The sequence below is a fragment of the Prinia subflava genome, chromosome 1 (assembly GCF_021018805.1).
Source record: "Prinia subflava isolate CZ2003 ecotype Zambia chromosome 1, Cam_Psub_1.2, whole genome shotgun sequence".
Classification (NCBI taxonomy): Eukaryota; Metazoa; Chordata; class Aves; order Passeriformes; family Cisticolidae; genus Prinia; species Prinia subflava.
In genome coordinates this window covers 56,939,676-56,960,002 of record NC_086247.1, presented here as the reverse complement: position 1 = coordinate 56,960,002, position 20,327 = coordinate 56,939,676, and the positions used below count along the sequence as shown (strand labels likewise).

Below are 20,327 nucleotides of genomic sequence, written 5' to 3'. Positions count from 1 at the left end.
CCCAAAAAGCCAGATAATAGAAACTAATAATGATTTTTTGATAAAAGATCTCACAAAGAAGTTTGTTCCAGTAGCCATAATACTTCAATTTGTTTTTGCTTAAAGATACGGCTTTAAAAAATATGTCTAGTAGAAGAAATACATCTTGTGAGCTTAATTATAAACATGTTGTGAAAAAAGGTGTCTAGGGACTTCTCACTTTCCTTCTTAGTCTGGATTAGACTTTCACAAAACCCCTAGGTTAAAGCTCAGTTGCAATGCCACCAGCTAATTAAACATCTTTCAGTTATGCTTTTTATAAAATTATCTGACATTATTTAACTGACACTGTCAGTTAACATGTCATGACACATAATATAACTATGACTTGTCAGCAGAGAAGAAAGTTAGAATCACTCTCTTTAATGGAAGATAGAATAGCTTCCATTTTTTCCCAGAAATGTTGAATTTATGAAAATTGACCATGAATTAATTGGACATGAAACCCATCTCAATGGAAAGATTATTCTTAGATTGTATTACTTGTTAAATCAGCCTATCACTATTTTTTTATTTTTCCTTGTACAGCTTTCTTTTTCTCTTCTGCTGCTTTTTTTTTTTTTTTTTTTTGCAAAGGCGAATGAAGTGACAATTATTTTTTGAATTTCTGAGAGCTATTTTCATGCTACCTGAAGATTTCAGCAGTGACACCTTGCTTATACAAGCAGTGCTCATCATCTATTGGCAGACAGTGTCAACCAAGAAGCCACACTCATCATTACACAAAGTATTCAGCCTTTTTAAGGTAGATCTTTTTTTGGTTCTCTTTTGGGGATAGGTAATGCTAGAGCAGAAGACCAGGAAGAAGGAATATCTGCATTTCAGCTCTGAGGACAGCTCCTAGAGTTGGCCCTCCTGAAGGCTACAAGTCAGGAAGAGCGCCCTGTTGCACTATCCTTTTATAAAAATAATATCAATGTTATTAAGGAACAGCAGAAATTCAGAACACTTGTGCACAAAGAAAAAAAAATATCAAAACAAAACCAGTCTTCTTTTATGCCTATTGATTTTTCCTGTCAAATCAAAATGGGGCTTGAAATCTTCTGCTTTAAATACTTTTATGTCATTTTTGACTGCACAAGTGCAATATGTCTCTAACAGTGTTGTTACAATCAATTAATTTCCTGCTTCTGTTTATGACATAAAAATTATTTTGTTTGTATTCATAGCTGTTGGGGGTTAGATTTGGTTTTTTTTTCTTCTCACAGAATTTCTTCCCATAAGTTTCCAAGAAGCCTTAATGACTACTTAGTCAGAACAAAAAGGGGTACTTGAGAGATATAGCAGCACGAGGCTACACCTATTGTTTTTGAGTCCCTGGGAGTGCCCCTCAGAGGGGAGAGATGATGAGCTTTGGGAAAGGCAAAAAGACAGATCTGGGGGAGGGGGAGGCACTCTTGCTCTCAGCGCCGAGGAGGACGGTCAGGCTGCCCTCTGCCTCTGCCTCGTCCTGGGAAATCTATCGTCATCTGCTGTGTACCCGGGAATCCTGAACTCGCTTTCTCCAGCCTCTCCCCCCACCGCCGCTGCTTCTTCGGACCTTTGAGGCTCTCCTGCTACTCTGTAGCCCTGCACTGCACAGCCCTGCCGGGACACCCCTGCTGCTCCAGCTGCCAGCACAGACCTTATCTCATCCACCAGCCCGGGACTTTCTTCCCTCCAGTTCGGCCTCTCGGAGTCCTGCAGGGGCACCGAGATCAAACTGCTCTCAAGGTTCTTGGCTCTGTTTATTATTGATGCTGTAGTTGTTGTTTGTTTGTCGTTTTGTCATATATACTAGTAAAGAACTGTTATTCCTACCCCATACCTCTTCCTGAAAGCTCCTTTAAATTTTTTTTTTTAATCGGAATAATTTGGAGGGAGGGGATTTGAATTCTCCATCTCTAGGGAGGTCCTGCCCCTTCCTAGCAGATATCTGTCTTTCAAACCGAGACAATAGCAAATGTGCTAGTATTTTAAATATGCCTAGAATCCAGATATTTGAAAGATTCTATGTAGATTACTTTTTTAAAACCTCATGAAAACTAAAAATAAATACTACTCATAAGAAATGCCTAAACAAATTATATAAAGCGTAATGTTCATAAAATAAGTAATCATATTTTCATCTGTTCTTTTTGTGGCACAAAGCAAAGGCCATAGAAATCTAAGGAATATGTTTCGCAATTACTTCAATTGATTGTAAAACAAGCTTTGCTTACATGAAAAGGGTGAATCTGATAGTACTACATAAGTATTCACAGTATTTTGTCCAGAGATAATTGGGTGACTTGGACAGTGTGGTAACTTTGTGGTACAGTCATTGTCATGTATCCAAGGACTGCAAAGTGCTATAACTCTACACCCACAGAATAGCTCCATTTTTATGTCCCCCACTAAAGCTGAATTGATTAGTATCTTGTTTGTGAGAAAATAAATAAGACAGTTTGTGCAAAATGAGCCATTTGGAATTGGGCTCTCACAGGAATTTGAGGCAACAAACACTGTGTGCCTACCCACTTCCTGAAGACAGGAGCAAGAGGCCTTGGAGCAAATAGGCTACTGAGACTGTAGGCAATTTAGAAAGGTTTTACTGCAGCCAAACATGAGATGTAGAGACGAGATGGATTCCAGCAGTGATGCCAGGTCAGCTTTCTTACTGAAGTGCCCTCCATCTTGGCTTTATGAGGAATTTCGTAAGCTGCTGTACTGGCTTTGGCTGGAATTGAGTTAATTTTCTTCACAGCAGTTAGTATGGGGCTGTGTCACGGTCTGGTCCGGTGGTGAAGGTGCTGTGATATTCCTCGCTAGAAACATCTTTAAAAAGATGCCTAGATCCACAGAGGCACAGGCACTCCCAGGCAGAGAGTGATTTGCTCTTTGGTGCACTCTCAAGTGCACAGTGAGGCTCTTTGTGAGGCTGCCTGAGCAGCAGAGCCACATTTGCCACCCCAGGGACGCAGGAGTAAAAGCAGGGAGACGGGGTCTTTCTGATCTCCAGGAGAGCTTCTCTGTTCCACAAGGTCCAGAGGAGAACAGAGCCAAATGGTCCTGGGGGAGAGGGATCATATAGGGCAGCCAAGGGAGGGGTTTCACAACTTGGCCAATGTGGAGAGGAATTGGGAAAGGGACCAATCAGGGGAAGGATCCAAAAGAACCAATCAGGAGGGGTAAAAACCAGGAACAAGGGGAATAACCAATGGGGTATGAAATATTAACATGGAACTGCAAAGGCTCATGGGTTGAAGGATTTTTTTCTTACCTTGAGCCACAAGGAAAGCTCTCAAAGGGACTTCCTAAAGGAGCATCCCTGTGAATTGAGGCAGCCTGGGGCTGCCCATGGGTTGATGCACTTTTGCTGACCATGAGGACTTTCTCAGGGAGTTCCCTAAGGGGAGTCACTGCTAGCTGGGTAGCTTAGGGGCTTTGCATTCTTCAAGTGAGTTGTTTTCTGTGAATGGTGCATGGAGCAGCACAGGGCTGTGTTTTGAATTTGTACTGGGATCAGTGCAGATAATACAGAGATATTTTGATACCACTGAGCAGCACCTGCACAGAGCTATAGCCTTTTCTGCTCCTCACTGCACCACACCAGTGAGGAGACTGGGGAGGCACAAGGAGCTGGGAGGGTACACAGCCAGAACAACTGACCAAAGGGGCATTCCATACCTCATGGCATCATGCTCCATAATAAAACTGGCCATGAGGAAAGTCATCTGCGGCTGCCAGTGTTTGAGGACTGCTTGGGCACGACCCTGTGACCTGTTGGGGTTTTTTGCATCCCTTGTCTGTCTCAGTTTAATGTACTTTCAGTGTGGTGTTTTTTTTTGTTTGTTTGTTTGTTTGTGGGGTTTTTTTGGTTTTTTGGGGTTTTTTTTTAATTTTTTTATTTTTTTTTATTTGTAGTTTCTGGTAATTTGGTTTGTTGGGTTTGGGATTTTTTTAATTATTAAGTTGTCTAACTTGTACAGTTCTGATTCAGTGAGTGGCTGTGTGAGGCTGAGCTTCTGTCTGGGGCTAAAACACAACCACTACAACCAATAGACAATTACTTTCATAGGAAAGTTTATCTTCAATGCCATATTTTCTTGAACTGTAAAGGAAATTTCAGACAATAGAGTCAAAGCTGTTTCTTACGGAAATTCCTTGTAGAAGTTCAGACAGACAAGGAAGCATTCTTCAGTCCAGAGGTTCAGACATTCAGCAGAAGTAGCTGTCCCATTAAAAACAGCCACTAAGATACAACATTGAAATGTAATATTAAAAATATTATATTGTTGGTTTAGATTTCACAGGAATTATATTTAATCAGAAAAAGCACACAAAAACAGACACTTAGCTCTCTCCTTAGATGAGCTATCCATAAGTCATCTACTTTTGACTAAAGTTATAGCACTCTAGCTTTTCTGGAATAATAGCTTCTAAAAAGCATTCTTCAGTAGGTGATATTTCTGTATAATGCAATCACATAGAAGAAATTTTAGTATAAAATTATTGAAATACAAAGCTCAGAAGCATCATGATGTCCTTGCATCCCCATCTAGAGTCTCACTGCAAGGAAACACTGATCAAATCTAATTATATTTAGTGTGTTACTTTCTTTTCTTAGTTTTAACGTTTAAAACCACTTCATTTTCAAATCATTCTGAGCAAAGATTATAGTATTGTTTTATAATTTCTCACCTAAGGATTTACTTTTGCCGAGTCATAAATGTTAGTGGAAAACATACAGTGATAATAACTTTAGAATGTAAGTCATAAAGGAAAATTAAGATTCAAATTCAGATTTACCCTATGGTTGTAATTGTGGTGTCATTAGGTATCAGAGCAAGGCCTGTGTACACACCCCATGAGTGCACTATTTTTTGCCTGGTCTAGAAACTCCCCAGATGGTCTCTGCATAGAGACTGAATAGATATAATGCACTGGCTTGAGACAAAAAAAAAGGTGATTGAGATACTTCTCAGCCTCCTTCTCATTCCTCCAAAGTTTTTTACTAATTGCTGCAGGAACTCTAGAGTTGGGAATTTTGGAAAGGTCTAGAGATTTCCCTAGGCAGCTTCAGCTATGCATAAATGAATTGTTATGTTTAAATATTTTGATTGGTATCCTGGGTGGAGACTTGGACTACCACAGAGAATCTCAGGTGACTCCAAATCGTAGAACTGGCCATACTGTACATACCTGTAAGTACAAACTGTTACCGCAGGTGCAGCACCATAAAAAAAGACCTTTCTTTGTACATCAATAAGATAATTAGGAGATATTTTGTATTAAGATTAATACAATCAATTGTGAAGGATTACAGCTGTTGCTGAAGAGGTTATGTAGGACCTTGGGTCACTGGAGTACAAAAACCAAGTAGAAAAGTGATTCAGGACATCTATCCTGCCTCAGCTGAAGATGCAGTTACAAGGACCCTTGCAATGGAGATTCCTATTGCTATGCAGATAGCATACAAACATTATTTAGGGATTTTATCTTCTGTGTGAGCACTGTTGTAAGCAAAGAGAAGGTTTTAGCAATTTTTCTGTGTCTGCACAGCAGTACAGAGTTTAGGAAGATGAGATCCTACATTTCACTTCTGCTCATTTGAAAAAAATATTGGGAAGAAACTGAATAAATTAAAAAGAAGACTGAAAAACAAAAAACTCTACCTTGAAGGGACTGCCCACTATTTAATTTTTTTTTCTAGAAAGCTATCTTTATGATTTAAAGCATTTTCTGATTATAAGAAGCTTTCATTTTATTTGAACACTCCTTATTAATACAAATATACTAAAGTTAAATTCTTTTATAATAGCTCACGTTATGATAAACCTGTGTTATAGGAAATTTTATAACAACTGTCTTCAGAGTCCCTTATGAATACCCAGGTGACTTCAGTTAATCATTCAAACATTGCTATGTATGGTGTTCTAGCTGTAGGGCAAGTGAAAACAGAGAGGGGTCTGTCATTTCATTGACCTTCTCAACAACTGGGTAATCTTTCATCAGCTTTCTCATTAGCAACGTCTGACTGATTGACTAGGTTAACCCAAACAGAGGAGCAAATCCAAGCAGACCATTTGCATGTTATATTAGTGACATCCATAAAACACAATTTGGCGTCACTATGGGAAGGATAACAGCACAATCTGATTGCTTTTGCATTCACTAATTGTTGCAAAGAAAATGGCAGTGTTTACCTCTAATATTTTAAAGATACAGTTTATTTATACTTTTCTAGGAATGGGAATCATAACTGCATAAGAAAGAAATACACCTCTGGATGATCTGTGAAGGAAAATAAATTAGCTGATAAAGAAAGAAGGTCCAAAATTATTCTAACTCACCTAAAAATTAGGATAAAATACCCACTTTGAACAAATCTCCAAAGATCAAGCAATGTGTCCTACCTTGATCAGAGGCAATGAAAGCAATTTCAATTAATTTTGAAATCACAAGCTCATAAAAACACAGGGTGAGAGGTAGCTCATGAAATTCCCCTGGTTATACAATTGTGGTATAACCAAATATTAAAATGCAGACGGTAAGGTGTTTTTCCTATATTATTATTGTTGTTGTTGTTGTTACTATTATTATTATTACAGCACTGTGTATAATTTCACAATTTCAGGAGTTAAAGTTTGGGAGACTTGGTTCTATCCCTGTTTCCTTTCACCCTAAAAGAGTACAAGCTGTAGCAAACTGCCTTATCATACTTCATTACCACTCTTTTCTGAGTTCAGAGATGCTACCCAGTATGAGAAAAAAAATGAAGAAAAAATTTTTCTTTCTTTTCTTTTCTTTTTTCTTTTCTTTTCTTTTCTTTTCTTTTCTTTTCTTTTCTTTTCTTTTCTTTTCTTTTCTTTTCTTTTCTTTTCTTTTCTTTTCTTTTCTTTTCTTTTCTTTTCTTTTCTTTTCTTTTCTTTTCTTTTCTTTTCTTTTCTTTTCTTTCTTTTCCTTTTTTCTTTTCTCTTTTCTTTTTTCTTTTCTTTTCTTTTCTTTTCTTTTCTTTTCTTTTCTTTTCTTTTCTTTTCTTTTCTTTTCTTTTCTTTTCTTTTCTTTTCTTTTCTTTTCTTTTCTTTTCTTTTCTTTTTTCTTTTCTTTTTTCTTTTCTTTTCTTTTCCTTTTCTTTTCCTTTTCTTTTCTTTTTCTTTTCTTTTCTTTTTTCTTTTCTTTTCTTTTTTCTTTCCTTTCCTTTCCTTTCCTTTCCTTTTCTTTTCTTTCCTTTTCTTTTCTTTTCTTCCTTCTTTCTCTCTAGTACACCAAAATTTAAGTAGGAAGTACTAGAATACAAAGAAACGTGTATTTCCAGATGTAACTACTCAACTGTGTGCAATCTAAAATTAAGTCTTACTTGTTTTATGGTATTCAAGCACACCGAAGAGCAACACCAGTGCTGACTGTTCCTGTTCAGACCTTTTAGAGCCTCTGCAATCCCTACGTGTGTGTGTATATACATATATATATCTATATCTATGCATGCATATGTTTCACTTATTCCCTGTATACCCATGACATGTAACTGCATCTGGGAGATTAACAGTGAATGGAACACTGTTAATGTGTCATTTTTTTTTGTTATGGACCTTGCAAAACATGTTATGGATCTTTCCCTTCAAAGAAAGTTATTTGTAAACACTGTCATCACTACGTTCCACAGGTGCATTGCATTTACCACTAAACCACACTATGCCTTGGAATGTCATCTGTGTATACATAAATAGAAATTCAGTGCCTTTTAGACTGTGCTGAACTCAACTGCAGGAGTAACTCAGGATGCTTGGGAGTCAGTTCTAACATGTTATTGCTCTCTACGTCTATGCTGTCTTTCTACAGGAACATGATGGGAAATGAGGAGCAGGAAAATAACTCTGTTTCCTGCTGTCATGATTTCAATCCAGTTGGAGATTAAGCACCAAACAGCCACTTGTTCAACCCTGCCCCCTCCCTCTTCACCCCAGTGGAATGGGGAGGGGAATCAAAGAAAAACTTGTATGTTGAAATAAGAACAATTTAATGACAGAAAATAACTCTAAAACGCAGTAATAAGGATAAATAATAAAAAACAAGTGATGCACAGTGCAATTACTCTACCACCTGTTGAACAATGCCATAACACCCCTTCATCCTTCTTCCCCCACTTTATATATGGACACAAGGTCATACGGTCTGGAATATCCCTTTGGTCAGTTTGGGTCACCTGCCCCAATGGTCTCCTCTCAACCTCCCATGAACGCCCAACATCCTTGCCAGTGTGGCTCTACTAAAAACAGAAAAGGCCTTGGCTCTGTGCAAGCCCTGTTTAGCAAAAACAAAAACATCTCAATATTATCAACCCTGTGTTCAGCACAAATCCAAAACATAACCCTGCAGTAGCCACTGTGCAGAAAATTAACTCTGCCCCAGCTAAAACCACCATACCTGCCTATGACAGCACCTCATCTGATGGGGTTTTTTTCTTTTTTTACAGACCTTGAAGCTCTGCTGAGACTTCTTATTAAAAAAAAAAAAAAGGCAGACTAGATTAAGGAGTAGATTTATGTGTTGAATGAAACATGAAAGTGCTAATAGTTAATTGCTGCACATTAAATATATGCCATGTACTGTGCAACCTTTTTCCAAATAGTGATACACTTAAGCATGACAAGACAAACTCCTGATTTCTATATTCTGCTTAATGCATAGTACTCAAGATTCGTAGAAACTGTCATGAAAAACAAAAGTACAAAAGTGTAAAGAAATTTGAGGAAATCCCTGAGGACATGATCTTTTACTGCTTATATAACTTTGAACTGATTACTTGACTATGGAACTTGTCATTTGTAAGCACTATACTAATGTTTGATAGCTACACTTCTACCAGTCTATGGGTTTCTAATTAGCAGAAGAGCTGTCTTCCTAAATTTCAATGAAATGCTTATTGGAGACATTTATACTCAAGTTACTTCAATTATAAGAACTCATACTTAGTGTTAAATATGCATATTGATATTTACTGATTATAGCTGTATTTTCATATATCAATTTGAAACCTGTACTCAAGAGATTAAATTAGAAAAATAGATTAATAAAAAGGGATTTACACATTTCACTTACTATTCAGTCCAACTTGTTTTCCAATTAAGATCTGTTTTTCCTGTATGTCCTTAAGCCTTAGAGGGATCTCTGATAGCGGAGTCTGAATGTTGAACACTGTCTTATTTAAATGTGGATTATCTTTGTAACTGCCACCCTTGTCTCAGTAATTATTAAGATTTTTATAGTTTAACCTGTGCTTCCAAACAGGTGTTCCCTGCAAAGCACAGACTAAAATAGCATGTGCAATGCTATGCTTCTGATTAGTGTAATTAGTATCTGTAGTACAGAGTTTAGAATCTCCTACCATGATGCTGTCAAAAAAAGAAGACTAGGAAACCACTGTGAAAACACTAGGAAAACACTGTGAAAGATTTCATTATGGATTCAAATTCGAGGGCCTACATTGTATTCATAAAATGCACCTGCTCAGATAATTGCTATTTGTTGGGTTTTACACCGCTGTCAGACACAAGGGACGTCTGCAATACATGATAGTATATTTATGCATCAAGTGAAGTTTTGAATACATGGTCACATAAATAAATTATCCCTCTGAAGGATGAATTAGCATATTTTATATCAACATGCACTGAAATCCATATAATTTTTTTCCTGTTTAAGTTGAGCAGGTGAATGTTTTCTCGTACTTTTCTTGCCAGCATTCTGTTTTACAGAATTAAACCTGTTTTACAGAATAATCACAGCCAAAACTGAACCAATAAAGATTTATTCTGCTTTCAATATAAATAAGATTTGGTTTTCTCAATGCTTAGCGAAGTGTTTCTCTGGTACCTTTACTGGACAAAGTATTTTTTAAAAATGTTATATATTTTCCTTAGAAGAGCAAAATAGATGGAATTGTGAGACCTGAAAAATTATAAAGAAGTTATTTTCCAAGTTTTTTATTATATGCCATATTTTAGGCTGAGGGAATAATTTCTCTATACTTAACTTTTCCAGTTTCTGGAAGACATACTAAAGTAGTTCTATTAACAGACAGATCTAATGATAACTTTTAATTAGCCAAGGTGAGAGATGTTTGGTGTTTTGAAGCACCTGAGGAAGATTCTTTCAACTGACAAGGCAATTCTTGTGATTTCTGCATATTCAGTGTGTCACCTTGCCAATTTGAGAGCTCTTGCACAGCTACTCCTTGCAGACTGCTTCTCCCAGCACAGCCTGGATGGCTAGAAACCCTGTGGCAAAGGACAGTATTTTCAAGCTTCCCTAAACATATGGGAAGTGAATCTGAAAAATTAAAGTATAGATACGTAGGCAGGTTCCATGAGTGATGCTTCTGTGGAAGAAGAAGCATGCTTTGTTTTCAGGAAGCAGTCTCACTTGTGGGCACTGAACCACACCGGTTATAAGGCAGAGTAGGGTCACCTTAACCCAGTGAACTAAAAACTAAACCAGCAGTTTTGCCATCAGTTCTGTTTTGTATTGCAGAACAGACAGGGTTTACACTCAGAATGTCTCTACTGTGTACAAAAGATTGTCTTCTTTCAGGAAACACTTTGATACTGAGAGACAGCTGTCCAATAAGGAGATAGTGTTTTACAGATTGATTGACAGCGCTATGCTACAGCTTTGGATAAAAGGATTCAGTAATGGTGTAAAACATATCAGAATTGCCCAACAATCACCTCTCCATTAATTGCTGCTCTCTCAGCTAGGCTAAGAGCCACTGGGATAATGGACTGTCATGTGCAATGCACAGCACACGCAGCTTTCAGCCAATATCATCCAGAGAGCCTGGCACTCTGATTACAATGAAGTCCTACTAAATGCAGGGCTCACTCCATGTAATCCTCCTTTGTAGCTATTTCTTCATGCTCCCTGTGGTTCAGGGATGCCTTACGGTCTCCCTGCATTGCTAACTCCCTGCACAACAAAGAACTTTGCACTGGCACCTGGGGCACTTTTTCTCCCTCCTTCTTTCTCTATTTAACAATATTTTAAAAGAAAACATAATTGAAAAATTATTGTTAGTCTTGAATGGAAACTACTTGTGCATTTTCAGCTACCAAAAATATAGTGTTCTTCATGGGGATAAATTTTTAAGAGTCGATGTATGTGCAACACACATATATATATACACATATGTATTTTTTTATTACAACACATTTTCAGTTTTAAGAAGAACTCTTAAGATAATTCCAATGTTCATCTCTCACAGTTGCATACATACCCAGTTACTTTGGGAGCAGAATAGCTCAGAGCCCAAAATGACCTCATGTAATGGAAGTGTATGTACCTTCATTCTGACTTCTCAAGAGTGTAACGGGTAGACTTAAGTAGTGACCAAATCAGCTCCTGTTCAATTCTATTTGTTGCTTCCTGAAATAATCTGCTGTATCATGGCTATTTTATGCAATATATAGCACCAAAAAATGTCATATTACTAGCACCCAAATTCTGGCCATCACACCTTAGTGATAAAATGTCCAGTGTGGTGCATTTCATATTAAGCTATCAGTCTTCTTTAGTAAAACTATTTCCAATTCTTTCTGCAGGTCTCAGAGGCAGCTCATTATAGAGCAGATCCTCTTGTCTAACAAGCTGATTAATGAACAAAGCCTTTTTTCTTTTTTTTGCTCTCTCCTTCTTTTTCTTTCCCCCTCTCATTGTAGACACTGAAATGAATCCTGTCATTCCCATCAGGAACTCACTGCACAGGTAATATTCAGACAAGCCTCTGGAAGTCCACCTACGCCATCAGTTTCTTGTCAGAATAACATTGCTGAATCTCACATTTTCTCTCCTTCACTCTTTGTCTTCCCACATCCACCTTCATTATGACTGTCTAATTTTCAGTCCACAGCCAAAATATTTTTTTTTAAATTCTGATCTTTATTAGTAGCTTCTATTACAACTTAGAGGCATTTGGAGCTGTTAACAGTCAGAAAAGTAGGAAACTAAGATCTCTGAATAAATAAAATATAGTGTCTCAGTTTTTGATGAGTTGATAGAAAAAATATAAATTTTGCAAGTGAGAGGATACACGTGCATTTAGAAAAAAACCCTTGGGCTAATAGTAAACTACTGTGTAGTATGTATATTTTACATACATTTGGACATACTAAAACACAGATAGAAATCTTTGGGGCAAAATAAACATAGTAAAGCTGTATATCTGGAGCCTCAGGAAGATGTATTCATGTCTCCCTTCCTGTTTGAAACTAAAGAATCCCGATTTATTGATCTAAATTTTTGGACACCAGGAAAAAAAGTAATTCTATCACTCCCCTCTACAACTGAGCAGGGGAGAGAAAATTTAATGCAGGGTTCATGTGTTGAGATAGGAGAGGTCATGCTCCAAATACCATGTTGGGCAAAAAAGACTTGAGTTGGGGATATTATTTGAATTTATTCCCAAAAATTCAGAGCAGGATAATGAGAAGTAAAATCTTTAAAACACCTTCTCCCTACCCCTCCCTCTTCCCTAGCTTCACCTCCTACCCCGGCAGTCTGCAGTGTAGGGAAACAGGGAATGGAGGTTATGGTCAGGTCATCACACGTTTCTCCTGCTCCTTAGGGAGAAGAGCATTTCCACTGCTCCAGAACTGTCCACAGGAGACAGTTCTCCTTGAACTTCTCCAACATGAGTCCATCCCACGGGATACAGTTCTCCATGAGCTGCTGCAACACTGGTGACTCTTCCATGGGATACAGTCCGTCAGGCACAGCTTGCTCCAACATGCGTCCTCCACAGGGTCACAAGTCCTACCAGGAAACCTATTCCAGCATGGGGTCCTCCCTCCACGGGTCTGCAGGTCTGTGTCAGGAATCTGCTGTGACATGGGTTATCCACAGGTTCACAGCCTTGAGCATCCACCTGCTCCAGCACAGGTCTCCTGCACAGCGGATCTCTGCATCCCTGTGGTCCCCCAGCGGCTGCAAGGGCACAGCCGCCTCACCATGGTTTTCACCATGGGCTGTAGGGGGATCTCAGGATCTCAGTTGCACAGCCTGGAGCTCCTCCTCCTCCGTGAGCCTTGGTGTCTGCACAGTTGCTCCTCTCACTTGTTCTCACCCTGCTCTTCGCTGGCCACAACTTCATCTGCACAAAAATGTGTATTTTGCCTTGTCAGCATAAAAATCCAAGTTATTAATCTTACCTTTAGTACATTAATCTTAAGTAATTCATGTTAGAGAGAGTTCTCATTTTCACTACCAGATAACAGGACCATTATATCTGAAGCATAGACATTATTCACGTTTGTTTCAGTTCAATATGTAAAACTGTCTTACTCAAAGCAAGTCCTATCGTTATCCTTACCTAGGATAACAGTAACACCTGTAATAACACTGTGATGGCAATAAGAACCTTAGATCATATTCAGTGTTCTACTCATGTGGAGAAATAGAAGTAAAATAAGTGGAAATATTGAATGTTGTTTTGGAAAAACATAAAGAAATCAAGAAAACTGAATAGCTTTGATGATTAACAACTGGATTACAAACTTAGGGAATTAATATACTTATATATTAATATACTTTGTATACTTTTACAATGGACTGATTAAATACTGAACATCTTTACCCAAAATACATCGCTCTCAGTTCCTCCTGTGTAAATTCCAATATAATATAATACAATTTATACTAATTAAAAACATAAAAAACACAGCTTCAGTGAACAGTAGGAGAATCATTTTGGCAATATACACAGTGATGCAGTGCAAAGCAATATTTCAGTAAACATAAGGACATGAATCAGAAGACTAGAATTCAAGAAATACTTTTCAGACCAATACTTTTTAGAATTTTTTATAGCCACATCACTCATCATTAGAAAGCTGTCAGTTGCAGGTCTTTGGATTTCAAAATTAATTTTTCAATCATTGAAGCAAGTGAATGCAAAGTGAGTGCATCTGGTCACAGGTTACAGGTTCATAATCACTGGCAAAATCAAGTGCCTGTCGAGCTCTATTACCAGTAAACCTACCTTTTCACTGGGAAAGTAATTGTCTGCAAACATTTTATTTTAATCACTCCAAGGCAAGTTTCTCAGGATTTTTTTCCTTTAGCCTCAGGGTAACCTGGGGCCAGCTCACATGTTTGATTGCCATGATCTGTAAGAGGTCCTCAGTCACAGCCATTTCTCTCAATCTTCTGTGCACACGGAAAATCCGTGGTACACATTTCAGTCCTGTGTCTGGACTCTGATTAGTCAGGCCCATGAACTCTGAAAATGTCTATGAGACACCCTAAAAATAAGCAAATGCTCATGATGCCTATTCGAGGAAACAAGACAAAAATAAAAAAATAAACAAAAACCCCCAAATAAGAACAACAACAGCAGCAGCAGCAGCAACAACGACAAGTATTTAGGACTTGGTTATTACAGAAAAAGAAAAAATATGCCCTAAGAGTGTTGACTAGCATCATCCACACTCACAGCATCTTCCTAGCCTTTGAAAGAGGAAACTAACCTTTTTATCAGAACCATGAAAGACTTTTAAGTTGCTAGTGGGGAGATTTCCTGCTAAGTGGGGCTTAGCCACAATATATCAACTGTTCTATCCAGATCAAAACAAAGCACAGCTAAAATCACTCTTCATTTACTCTCCACTCACTCAGAAAATAGGAAGAGTTTACTTTTTCAATCAATATATATGCTGATTATTTTCTAACTCTGAAAGCATTGTTTTAGCTCAAAGCAATGGCATTGCACAGAAACATACACAATGCATTAGCTAATGAATAAATCAGCACTAAGAATAAAACACACCATATGAAAGAAAAAAATGTCAATTATAACTAGGTTTTGCATCCAGGAATTAAGAATTAAAATTATTATAAATTTTTAAAGTCCAGACTTGTCAAGAGGAAAAATAAACCTAAAAAGGAGGGAGGAGAAAATTCTTAAGAAAAGAAAATTATGCATATAAATATATCTATTGAACAATTTTTTTACATTAATATATTTGTGGTATTTTTGATGCTTACTTGGGAACATTTAGTTATTTAGTATGCCTATCATTATAACAAACAGATAGAAAGATTAGACATCATCAGCAATACCCACAGCTGTCCAGACACAAAAGCAAAAGCATGTTCCCTTTGTACCCATGCCAGGTAGCTGGAAGAGATCCTGACTGGTTGATTTCAGCAGAGGAATTAGAACTAGTCTGTGTGAAACCACCGTTCACCATTTAGAAATGTCAAAATGTATGAACATGGGAAGAAATTAATGCCTTATATTCAAGTAAAAAACAAAGGTGACAAATATTTTCGTGACAGAGTAAAATAATCACATAAATATGAATTAAGATTAAATTGACAAATATAAGAATGTAATAGTACACAATCAGTTTTATATTTCGAAGCAGTGTGATCATGTCTTCACATTTTTCAATTTTATCAAAATTTATATTAGAGAATCAGTATTTCAAAACCTTCTTTACTCCTATCTAACCTGAAACTGCTTTTCCTTGGATTGTAGATGTTGTAAAAGTATTAGTTATCTGAAAACAGCTCCTGATTGTTGTATTTTTAACACCAAGTCAGTGCATTTTGATTTGATAGCTATTTATGATATAGCTATTATATTTGGGATGAAAAATTATTTGACATTATTTATTCTTCCTTATATGTAATTATAGCAACCAAAGAACATTACAGAATAACTTGACTCATTATTTTATTTTCAATGGAATGCTGTGGGGCAAATGATGTCTTTAGATATGCAGCCATAGGTTTTCACATCACCAAAAGACACATATTTGTACCCAAGACAGAATAATTCTATTTGTTTTACAATAGTGTTAAGTTTTTTCACCAAGTTTAAAAAAAAAATTAACTTGAATAGTTTTGTTTTAAACAGCAAAGTGAAGTAAAATTCCTACAAAGATATTTGGTTTTTATATGTAAGTATTAAAATGTACAATATCTCTAACACGTGAAACTTTGAATAAAATATTATCTTCTCATGAAATTTCCAGAGTATACATCATGTATTTGTCTGATACTCTTGAAAAGCTGAAATATAGGTGTGGTAGTCTGGAACAGAATGGTTAACACATTTTTAATACAACTGCACAAGGAAGTGCAGAAATACCAGCACTGCATTTCTCACTTCTGTTTTTTGGTTTGGGTTTGTTTGTTGGTTTAGAGGTTTTTTATGATGGTAACAGCAAAGCTGAAAACAGGGCTGTATTCTCTAAGGAGATATCTCTGTAAGTGTAAAAGTAACAGTTGACTGCTATTTTAACCTCTTTTTTTTTTTTTGCCTTTGGTGGCAAGGAGGTTTTCAGCTTAAATTTCTAGAATCCTTGGTGTTTGACTCTGTCCTTTCTGAAGTACAAATGACAGCACAGTTTACACCGCTCAAAATTTGCTAGGTTACTTTTCAAATTGATTTTGTATTCCTTACTCTCTTCTTCAAATTTCTAGTATTTGAATTAATACTGTTTAACTTTTTTTCTACTAATTTTTACTTAAAAAAATCAGGAATGTCGTACTAGCTTTTAAATAGTTTATGATATATGACTCTAGATAAGTCATAGAGAAATGAATCATCTTGTGTCCTATTTCCTTTAAAAGAGAAAGAAATGAAAACATCAAGTTCTTTCTCTAAGATTTCTCTAAGACTAAGTCAGGAAGTGTTACTGAAAAAAGAAAGCAAAACTTTTCCCAGAAATTTAAATTTCAGTTGTTCTTTTCCAAAGGATGAATTGGAATAAAGAATTATCTCATTTTACAATTGATTGTAAGAGTACAGGGTGAACCTTGGAGCTCCTTTTTTGTCTTTTTAAGATCTAGTACGTGTCTTTTAACAAAAGGGGAACAAATAGCACACAGTTTTCATCATGGGGCTCTGCTGAGTATACTCAGACAGCTTTTTTGCTTTGTGACCTATTGCTTTCTGAATCACACTTTTGCAACCACTCTATAGCAAATACAGGTTGATAAATATAGCCTGATGATTCAGGAAATGTTTACAAAATTTGTTAAACTATGTCACACAGATTCAGGAAAAAAATGGGATTTAATCCATTTTATTTGTCCAGTGTGAGGTGATTCTTAACTTTATTCTGTAGGTTTTTATACTATGTGTGAATATAGATATTTTCAAATTATTCTCAGTCTGTGAAGAAAGAATATATATACTTTGAGTACTAAAATATTTTCAGCCTGAATAGTGTCTCATGTTTTTCTGGCTAATTATAAAAGTAGTATTTTGATTTGTAAATAAATGATTAAAAAAAATGGTTTAGACTATGCTTTATGGCATAAAAGTCACCAGAAAAGGAATGAAAGAAAGTCTAAACTTGTTAGATTTCTAGGTTGCATTGTGATATGAGACAGAAGGAACTTCCCTTTTTCTGGCTCTCTCTGTTTTATGTATGTCTACAGAAACATGACTAAAAACTGTGATTCTTGGCTGCTGGATTTTTTTTTATTTCATAAGCTTCTTTTTTCTTTTTTATTTAATACTGAGCATCACAAAACAGTTGAACATAGAAAAGTGAATTAAACACTCAAGTCTTCTCTTTTTTTTCATGCTGAACAGCTCAAGTAAAGGAAACACCAATATTTCAAGTCTTCAACAGCCAACATGAGTCAGTTACTGTTTGTTTCTCCCATTTTCCTGCTTATAAAGAAAAGTAAATTGTAGCCTGTGGAATAAAGCAATGGTCTATAAGCACGATGTATTTCTGCTTGCCAGGAAGATTTATCAAAAAATGAGTGACAGTAATATCTACTAAGATATTTAGATCTCTGCATGGTTGAGCAGTGGGTCATTTCAGTGCAGGTGTGACTGACAGAGTTAGCAAGTCCTATGACTTAACAACACTTTATTGTTTTACTGAGAACTGCATTCAGCTCCAGGTATAAATGTATACCTCTCTGAGGGAAAGTGATTGAAGCTATTTTGCAGTATTCAGTTTGGTTTTAGAGTCTGAAAATTCAACTGTTTACTGAATAGCTCATTATCCACTTAATTAGTAAAAAAACCCGTTGGACAAAGATGTATTTTTTTAGTTGATTAGTCAGCAAATTGTGGCTGAAATGGATTATAGAACAACTCAGCTGGTAGACTACACTGCAAGGCTATCTCCAGTGAGAAGAAATTTAAAATAAGTTTTTTGTGTCCCTCCACCCATGCACAGGACTTGTGGACACACAGTTACAGACTATGTAGACTGTAGGTCAGCATACAGAAATATTCCATCATGAAATATATGCATATCTCTTCCCCATGGCATTTGTAAGGAAATTTCCACTATTTCTTTTTTATTTGTTGACTATTGCTCACCAGAACCTTAATTGAAATAGCTTACAGCATTTTCTGTGGAAAACTCAACAAGCCTTACTGGAATTGCTATTCTAGCTTGACTTTGACCAAAGAGAATAAACAGGCTTAATGATGTCATTCAGTGTCAGAAACAGCAAAAAATTTTTCCTGTAAAAGTTTTTTCTTCCAAAAAATTACTTTTAGCTGCACTTCCATGTTGAAAATAGATTTTTCAGCCATGATTTTTCAAAGGGGTGTCTGGAAACAGATGTGAGTGGACAGATCACTTTCCCACCTGTGAAAATATTGTTCACGTCAGCACAGGAAGGGGTGTTGATGCACATGCCACAGTATACTCTGAGTGTCATTATTTGCATGTCAACATCTGGGAAAATTTTAAATTCTTGATTTAAAAATCTCAGAAGATAAATAAAAAAGAAGAAGATAAATAAATTCTACTTTTAAAAATAAAAAACAACAGTGAATAGAACTCCACTTAACCTTTTTATGATTTATGCAGGCTCCCTACTTTATTGAATTAGTCAACCAACATTTTCTAATTCTCTTTTTTGTTCATAGGATTGTTCCCTCCAGCTGTGTAAGGCCATAAGATTTGTCATCTTTCAAACCACCTAAAGATATGCAGCTTCACTTTCTAAGTCCCTATCCCAGAGAATCACTTTGGCTGTGGCACAAGAGAACAACAAGACATTGTGGAAGGGGAGCAGTGGAAACAAAGCATGACTACTACAAGCAAGCTCCTCATCTACCTCCTGTGACAGTAGACTACTGGGAGCCCTGACGTCTGCTCAACCATAAAAGATAATTTTGCAGAGTCCAAATGATTCCTGGAAGATGAGAGAAGATCCAGTGACTAAAATATTGCAGATGGCCTGAAGCAGTGATGCAGGCCAAATTCAACTTGTGGCTTTTGAGAGCAACAGCTTGCAGAAGAGAGTTCTTTGCCAATGGATTTACCAGATATAAATTACTTCTTCAAAGTGAGGGAGCTGCCCATTTTTTCTCATATCATTTCAGTTGATAAGCTTGAGAAAATGTCAAGAAGGTTGTAGGTCTTGCAAGATTTTTTATTTGAATGGACCATAGGTGCAAGGGTATTTATTGTGTTGGTAAAGCTCTGCAACTGTACCAGGAATATCAGCCTGAGATCAACTGAGTATAAGTGTTCTTATATTTTTTATTTGAAAGACATGCAAGTTGTTCATTTTCTTGAACGGTATATTCTTACTGAAACTGAATTTTTACTTCCCAAGTGCTGAAAAGATGACTTAAAGCAAAAGAAAAATCCTTTTCCTAAGAGTCTCCTTTAGAGCCCAGCATTTTATTTGGAAGCTCTCACCCTAAAAGTAACCGTAAACTGAGTCTCAGACTTCTCAACCCTCATGAACAAAAAAGTTCAGCAATTCTGATGGGCTTTTACACATTATTAGTGATGTGCACAGACTGAAGAGAAGATTGTTCTTTCAACAAAGCCAATAACACCCTACTTTATGTACATTAATCTTCTGTGATGTTTTAGTTTCTCCCTCCCCTTGTGAGAAACTGCAGGAAACAAACTTCTAGGACTCATCACACAATCAATATTCAGTACATTAAAACCTCAACATATCTCAGTGTAGATGCTGAACATTTAATCTCTGCCACTAGCCCTGTGTACTTTCTTGAGTACACAGATGGAATTTCAATAAATATTTTATAGATCTCTTCAAAGGCTTATTTTTTTTTCACTTTTGTCATCTTGTGTTTTATGGCTCCTTTTTATCAAAAAGTACAATGGTCATATGGACAATGATTATAATATTTTTTGATGTTCTATAGCTTGATGCTAACCCCTTAATGAGGTTCTTTTTAACTTTAATTTCAGTTTTTCTTGAAAAAAAAGCATTAGATGTTTTCAATTGAAAGCTCTCTGGTTTTAGAGTTTAGTTTTTCTCACCCATAATTACCATTAATACCTCTCTGAACTATCCTTCTA

General features: G+C 36.5%; 1 long non-coding RNA gene across 1 annotated transcript in view; it reads right to left on the bottom strand.

The window, feature by feature from the left end:
* Positions 1-11,312: 11,312 nt before the first annotated feature.
* LOC134562409 (uncharacterized) overlaps positions 11,313-20,327 on the bottom strand; it is a 35,184-nt gene continuing 26,169 nt past the window's right edge. The window contains exon 3 of the long non-coding RNA XR_010083160.1: positions 11,313-13,147. This is a non-coding gene — a long non-coding RNA (uncharacterized LOC134562409). The remainder of the gene's footprint in view (positions 13,148-20,327) is intronic.